The following is an 8,398-nucleotide window of genomic DNA, read 5'->3' as shown; positions in this document are numbered from 1 at the left end:
CAAATAGATCCTGGAGAAATAAACCCTCCACTAAGCCAATCCTGGATCCCAGTTTGAATTTGGTTGGGTCACGTTGCCACACTTTAAGCACTAATCAAATTGGTATGTACTAGTCTGAGGGCTTTATGATCTCTCCTGCATCTTTTGGTTCCACTAACTGCTTCAGCAAAGCAAGAGATGCTCTATAGCAGTGTATCTCAAACCAGTGTGTGTCACACCACCTGGGGGTCTTGTTAAAATGCAGAATCTGATTCTTTAGGTCTGGGGTAGGGCCAGAAATTCTGTGTGTCTAAGCTCCCAGGTGATACCGATGCTGCTGGTCCACGTTGGGTAGTGGAGATCGGAATATGCCACCCCCAAATATGTCACTTTGTCACAAGGATTATTTTGAACTGAAGGTAATTGAGTAACAGCAGACACAGAAAATGCTCTCTACGCCACCCCCCCCATTTGCCTAAAAGCAGGACATAAATTTCCCTTTGTGAAAGTGGCTCCCTACCCTCTCTTGTACCAGGAAGGGCAGAAAGACTCTTATTCACGAGAGAGGACTGTAGACTCTTACCATCCCAGAGATGGCTCTGAGAGTAATCTGCGTAACAAATCTTATTAAAATAACTTTAATCTTCCATTAGTTTCCTCTATACATTTACCTTTTATTTCCCCTGGAAGCTCAAAGCCCTTTTCCTCTATTTTGTCACCACTCTAAGAATTTATCACCCTTTGTTAAAATGATATATCAGCCTCTGGGTCTGACCACATTTTGGGGATTTCACCTCATATCTGTGAGGCCCCCATATGCATATGAAATAACCCTTTTTCTCCTGTCAATTTGTCTTTTGTCACTTTATTTTGCAGGGCCCCAGCCACTGAACCTAAGAGGCTGAAGAAAAGGTTTTTTTTCCCCCCAACGATAGTCAAATTCTAGACCATTTCCTTCACCATTTGTCTTTGTTGTGCTTGAAAGAAAATCCTTTGGCAAGGGAACCATGGCTAGACTTTTTGATTCACTGTGTCAGTGATGCCATGTTTTGATTACATATCATAAATTACTTATTCACATTATAAAAATAGCCACTTACAGATGGCCCCCATTCCCAGAAGAATGCTCTGGAATCTCCATCTCCTTGCTCCTCGAAGTGTAGGCTGGGGACCAGCAGCATCAGCATCATCGGGGACCTTGTTAGGAATGCAGACTATTAGGTGCCAACCCAGACGGACTGAATCAGCACCTGCACTTTAACAAGATTTCCAGGTGATTTGTGTGGACATTACATGTGCGAAGCCCCTTCTACAGAACATAGTAAACTGGAAATGGGAACTGCTGCAGTAACCACTTCAGCTGGATGCTCAAAGAAGACACATCAGTGACAGTAGGGAAAAGCTCATACCTTGCTTGTAGGTCCTCTTTGTTGTGGAGTGTCCTTTTTTAAAAAAAAAATTAATTAATTAAATTTTTTTAATTGCAAAAAGAACACAAAAATAAATTAGAAAGATACAAGCAGAAAATTGGTGAAAAACATGAGCAGATAAGTCACACACCCCAAAGAAACACATGTGGCTAATAAGTCCATTCTAAGATCTGGTTGTGGGTTGGGATGGGGCTGGCCCTCAGCTCCTGCCTCAGGACCCCTGGATGTCTCAGTGGCTGCGTTGCTTGTCTGGATATGGGCAGAGGCACGACTGAGGCCCTCGGGTCCCCTCCTGAGATCCCTGGAAGGTTGGGCTGGCTGTGTTGCTTGCCTGGATGTGGGTGGGGGTGTGACTGAGGCCCTGTGCCCTTTTCTGAGGACCCCTGGGCACCTCAGGTGGCTTCATTTCTTGCCTGGACATGGGCAGGGGCATGGCCTAGGCCCCTGTTGTGGAGCGTCTTGAGGGTGGACCCTAATATCCTGGGACCTCTGGGAAGAGAGGAAAATGCTTTCTGGCTTGCACGGAACACGAGACATACATAATCAGACATAATAAAGCCAGCAGATGAGGAAGTGGGAAGGGACTGTGATAGACGGGGTGATGCTTTGGGTGGCGTATGTGACACTAGACCCGGGTGAGTGGGAAAGCTGAGGGAGGGAGGATGAGAACTATTGAGGGGGTCAGAGATGAACCTTAAAAATGAGGAAAAGAATGTTCACTTAAAAATACTCTCATAAACAATCGAGGCAGTACATAAAACTCACGGCAACTCTAGGGTGGCTGGGGCACTTGATGCCATCTTTAAATTGGCAAGTAGCTTAGAAAAAGTACCAGGCCCTTGTTAGGTGGGACAGAACAAGGACTGGCAAGTATCCCTCACTCAAAGGCCTTCCGGGGGCTGTGCCAATGTGCTGGGAGGCACGCAGGGGAGCTGGCATGAGTAGGTCAGCAGATAAAAGCCTACCCAGAACAGGAGCACTTCCGAGGTAAGAGCACGAAAAGGGCTCTTTAAGTACTGTTTCTGATGTCTCAGTTGATGTCATGCTGGTAATAATGAAGATAGGTAGTGACGATGTTAATTGGAGATTGGAGTGTGTCATCAGCGATGATAGCCAATAAATAGCATGACAGCTCCATTTTATTACCTTGCGCTTGTTAATTTCTCCAGCTTTGTTCAATACAGACGATGGCCAGTCTTAGGCGTGATGCAACAGGAGCAATTCTGAAGTTTGGTGAGAGGCTAGCATTCCAGTTTTTCATTCGTTTAGAAAACGCTTCTTGGGATGTTTGCGTAATCAAATGTAAGTTCACAAATGTTTCTCCTGCCTCATATCCACATATGAACAGAATGAGTTTGTTCCCAAACAGCCCCTGGAAAAACCCAGGACAAATGATTACTCAGTGAAAAGGAAAGTTATCTTAGCCAGTTCTTTTCCATCTTCCACAGAAGAATAGAAGTGAACAGTCTTTTGTGGTGCACTGCAGCCACAAGTGCTTAACCTGGTGAACCCACCAAGAGATAAAGAGGGGCTGCTGGTTAGCTCACTTGGGAGAGCGTGTTACTAATAACACCAGGGTCAAGGGTTCAGATCCCTGTACTGGCCAGTTGCCTCCCAAAAATACATAAATAAAAAGTTGATAAGAGGGAAAATATTTTAGGGGGAGCTTCTCTTGTAGGAAAGGGGGCTTAATAAGTTGTTGTTAGATGCACTGACTTTTCTTTTCCAGTCATTTTTAAAATTGGATATTACCAGATGTATTAAAACACTAATTTCCATGTCTTACATATAATTTGTAAAGGCTTAAAGAGTGATTATATTTTACTTGTGTCCTATAGCAGTTTGGATGTGATTCTCCCGTTTCTTTTTCTGGTGCGTTGTTAGAGCTTTCCAGCAGCCATGGTGAGAATTCTGACGTTAATACTGATCACAGACATAGTTTTTCTTTGTGTTTAATTAGACATATGGTTCGGATTTAAAAATGACTAGGAAAAGGTAAGCTCTCTTTGTAATTAAAAAAGACAGTGTAAAAGAATGATCTTTTATTCATTTTTTTCTTGATCCTAAACTTGATGATTAACAGCTAATCATATAATTAAAAAAAGTAATCATAGATGATTAGACAGGAAACAGGTTTGTGTGACTTCCGGTTACTTTGTTAGCTTTTCCAGTATGATAAGTTATAGAGATGATTGTTGTGGAATCAGCTCGTGTTAATTTGTCTGAATTGCAGCAGCAGACAGACCTGATTGCTGGGAGCCAAGCCCATTAGAGACAGTAATGGCATGCCATGCTGGTGCAGTTACTGAGTTTATTGGCTCACACCAGACTCAGAGCATCCTAGGGTCAGTGAGCAGGAAGTCGGTTGATCTCCCCAGAAGACCTGTATGCTTAGGTTTGCTGGAGAGTTTCTTTTATTATCCCTTCCCTACTGGTTTTCTATTTCAATCGCTACATGAATGACAAATTCATCCTGCTGAGTCACATTTAGTATCGTATTCTCTTTGGCCTTGAGATGTACTATATGTGGATTTGGGGGAAACCCAAGATTACAAGACTTATTTTCTTTTGGAGCAGGAAAAAAAAAAAAAAAGCACAGTTTGAGTGCCAGTCTATGCCAAGCAGTGTGTCGGGCACCCTCAGCATGAGTGAGATATTAATGCCATTTGGCAGGTGGAGAAACTGAGGCTCACAGGCATTATGTAATGTTCCCATGGTCACACAGCTAATAAGAGTCTGGCAGAGCTAGGATTTGCATGAGGTCTTCTGACCCCACATTCAGTGTTTTTTTGTACAACTCTAAAATGGAGCTCTCTCAAATTCTGAAGAAATGTCCTGCCTCCTCTACTTGGGTGAGTTGTTCTTTATGAACATTGCCTTGGCAGATTTCCTTGTGGTAAATGGATGTCTGTGATCATGTTTTCTTTTCTCCCCACTTATTTAGTTTATTTAGGAGGTCCGTTGTGTGATGTCTACTGGTGCTGAAACACTAGCGATACTCAATTATTCACAGCAAGAGCTAGAAGACTGAGGCTAGATATTTGCGTTTGATGTTAGGGCTGGGAACTTGCTCCCAAATATTGAAGGCTTACTCTGTGTATTAGGGCAGAGAAGGGGAGTTTGCATGGTCCATGGTCTGTGCCTTTGGAGAATTTACAGGTTAGTTGAGAGGGAGAGTATTTACATCTACTCAAATAAAGTAACAAGTGTAGATTAGTTGAGAGGGAGAGTATTTACACCTACCAAAATAAAGTAACAAGTAGCCAGCAGGTGAGACCAGGTTCCCACCCAAGTGCTGAGCTTGGGTCATAAGCATTTGTGCTAAATATTGGTTTAAAAATGAGCAGGGCTTCAGAAGAGAGAGCTAACACTGTGAACTCATGAGGTCAGAGAAGGTTTGGTGGTAGATGTGGGTCTTAGGCCTTACCAGATGGTGAGGCTTAGATGGGTGGGGGAGTGAGGCCGGGGTGGGGCCCCTGGATTATGGAGGGTTTTACCTATCAAGCTGAAGAGATTGGGTTTGGCCCTCAAAGACAGTAAGAAGGAGCTGCTGTAGTTCTTGAGCAGAGGTGGGGCTCAGAGAAAGGAGTGCTTGTTCTGCTGTGTGTTTGTGTGGGGTTAGATTGGTATTGGGGAGAAACCCTATAAATGTGTTTTTGGGGTGTATGAAACAAAAGCAGCAGTATTGTCAAGTTGATGCCAACTTATGTCACTGTAGAAAGTTAACAGGAAAACAGGGTGTTACAAGAGCATCTTTTTCATGTGTCACTTCCTGGGAAGCTGCTGACTTGGTGGCTAACGACTGGGAATTAGGATGTGTAATTTTTACTATCTATACCTTCGTAAACGACTTACTGTTGATGTAGGGATGTTTCCACTTCATCCATTTTGTGAGTAAAGTTGTTTTTGGAGATGAGTAGACACTGGTTGGTCTTTGGCTTCCTAGTCAGGTTGATTAGGTAGGTACGGGGATAATGCTTCTTACCGTAGGCCTGAGAGTACTTGGTATGCAGTTGTCCTTGGGGGATGAGAGTGTTCCTAAAGACTGAGCCCAGGGCCCAAGGGACGTTTGCTGTCCCTGCCTATGGACCAGGCATCCATAGTCTCCTTATTTTTTTTTCTTATCTATAAAAAAGAAAAATTTTTTTTTCCTGGACTAAGAATTTTAAAGGGGGAAGGAGGGCTTGTGGAAGAGAGGATAAAAATTGGTGCAGCCCAAGGTAGCATTTTCCTGGTGCTCCCCAGTAGCTTGATGTAGACGGAACCAGGAGTACTGTTTCTGTAGGTCCCAGTTATGCTGGGGAGGTGGGGGCTGAGTTCTCACTTTCACCCCAGAACACGGAATTTCTGACTGAGTTTGTGAACGCCTGGGCAGTGGACTGAGCATGCCTGATGCTGGTGTGGTGGAGGCTGAGCTCTTCTGTCTTTACATCCTTTTTGACCACGCCCTAGATTGCAGGTGTCTTTTGTGGAGCCTCTCCTTGACTCAGTGATGGGGTGTTCCTAGATTGTTCTCCTTAATCAGGAGTGATCAGGGCAGGTTTTGAGGTAGAGTCTGCTGAAACTGGCTGAGCACAATTTTCCAGAGAGTACATCCCCTCCTCCTTGTCCCGGCTCTGGTACCACGGGGCTAAGTCATCCATCCCCACACCCAGACTCTGCAGTTCCAGTGTTTGGGACCTTGAGGTCACCGATCCCTTCGTGGCCTGTATCCTTGTCATCCTAAGTTGCCACTCAACATGTGAGGCTCGCCGGTGTCTGTCCTGTTCCCTGAGTCCTGCTTATGCCTCCCTCCCATCTCATCCTGGACCTTTCTCTGGGCCCCTCCAACCCTCCTTCTGTGCTAACTGCTCCAGCGTCCCTAATGCATCCACTGATGCTCCCTTGTCCTCCTCCTTCTCCCCTGAGGATCTCTTTCCTCTTTCTTCCCGGGAACCAAGAATGCTTCTTTTTCAGGGACTATGGATTTTAAAGGCAGAACTCAGAATTTAGCTCTCTGGGCCTCTTCAGAGCTATTGTTTTTCTTCCCTTCCTTAGTCGAGGTTACAATCATGTGTGGTACAATCAAGCGTACCCCGTTGTTTTGGCATTGCCATATAGTGACTGCCTGCTCATTTTTCCATGTTACCAGTGGCTTCCTCTCCACCCTGAGTTTCACAGTTGTTCTTGGTGACCTCAATAGCCATGTGGGCAACCAGTCCAGCCCCAGGTCCTGGTTCCTTGGCTCCTTTGCCAGGGGCCTCCACCTCATCAAGTGGTGAAAATCCAGCTCAACTCCTGACCTTCGAGCACTCTTGGTGCTCATTCTCCTGGTACTTCCATCGGTTTTGTCTCTTGATGCATCTGAGTTTTTCTGGTGGGTCTGCCCTCCTCTGACCTCAGCCAGTGGTTGATCCCTCGGGCTTCCCTCTCCTTGCTCCACATTTGCTTGGAAAAGGCCTAGTCTAGGACATAGATGAAGATCCCTTTCTCTGCCTTGAGACATCTGAAGAAATAATCAGGATCTTTTACTTATCCTGATCAATGTGTATCAAGGGTCCTGCTCTTTGTGAAGCACCATAGGAAAAACAAAGAACATTAGTCCCTTCATGCACACACATTTGGTGGTCACCTTCCAAAATTCCCCAATGCAGGACATACAAACCAGTGTTACTAGTGTGGATCTATCTCTCTTCCTCTGTCTCAACATCAACTATCTCAGACAAAAATGGAAGCAGAGCAATTAGAGAGATTGCGAGAAGAAAAGGGACAACAGAAGTCCATAAATAAATAGCTTCACTGCAAATGTGATTGTTAAGCTCATAAGTTTGTAGCATATGGGAAGATCAGTACCAGCCTCTACCTTGTCATCTGATCTGACACCTGCGTCTACATGGAAATCATCTCAGAACAGATTGTATGTTATAATTAAAAAATAGAAACCATTCTGTGTAGATAATGCTGGGCCAAACTGCCCATCCTGGCACAACTGGAGTTTCTGCTACAGTTGATTCAAATACACTTATGAATAATTATTTTTAACTCCTTTTTAAAGGAAGTGTAAATGGAAAATTCCTACCTGTAAGATGTGACGTATGGATCCTGTGGGGTAACTTCAATAATTCTCGGCCCATTCTCATGGTTTAACCAAGTTACATATTCTGTTGTTTTCTGGTTTCCTTTCCTGACCTGGATAGACACTGGGGATATTGAACTACTTTTGCCTCAACTGCTTTATTCTGGCTGGGTACAGTTAATCAGGGAATAAAGTTTTGTTATTTTCAGGCACATTCTTCTTATTTAAGCTCTGGACCTTGGTTTCTTTCCTATTTTAATAAGGAAAGAAACAGCCATCTGGAGAAGGAAGTTTCTATACCTAGATTGAAAAATCCTTCAACTTTCTTGTGCCAGCCTCTAATGCAAGACAATCTCAGTTAGAGCTTTAAGAAATACCCACCATATCAGGTTGGTCCATCAGTTTTTGTGATGCCAAGTGAAGCTGTGCCTAGTAGACTTCTGTATTATCAATAGATTATGTTACTAATAAAATGAAACTATAATGCAATATAGATATTAAGATCATATGGACAGCATTAATAACTGGCAATGACTGTGCCCTTACAGTGTGTCAAGCACATTGTTAAGTGAATTGTAATCATTTTCTCATTTACTCTTCACAAAAACCCCAGGGGAAGGTGTTATCATTCCTACTCTGTAGGTGAAAAAACTGAAACACAAGTAATTTGCCCAAGTTCACATAGTCAGTGGCCACACCAGGATTAAAATCCTGATCTGTCTCAAACCCTGTGATCACAGCTGCTTCACATACTACCACCCACCTTGAGGGAGTTGAAAGTCAAGCTGTTTTTGGCAAAGAGGTGGGGTAGGATTTGAGTCCCTTAAAGTTCCAGAGTGTTCGGGCTTTTTCTTGTTTCCTGGGCAGCAAACCTTGGGTCTTCTATCTCAGTCATGGATCCTTGAAGATCGGCTCACTTTGGGGTAGCTGGAGT

The sequence above is a fragment of the Cynocephalus volans genome, chromosome 11, assembly GCF_027409185.1.
Source record: "Cynocephalus volans isolate mCynVol1 chromosome 11, mCynVol1.pri, whole genome shotgun sequence".
Taxonomy (NCBI): Eukaryota; Metazoa; Chordata; class Mammalia; order Dermoptera; family Cynocephalidae; genus Cynocephalus; species Cynocephalus volans.
Note: the sequence above shows the minus strand (reverse complement) of the source record.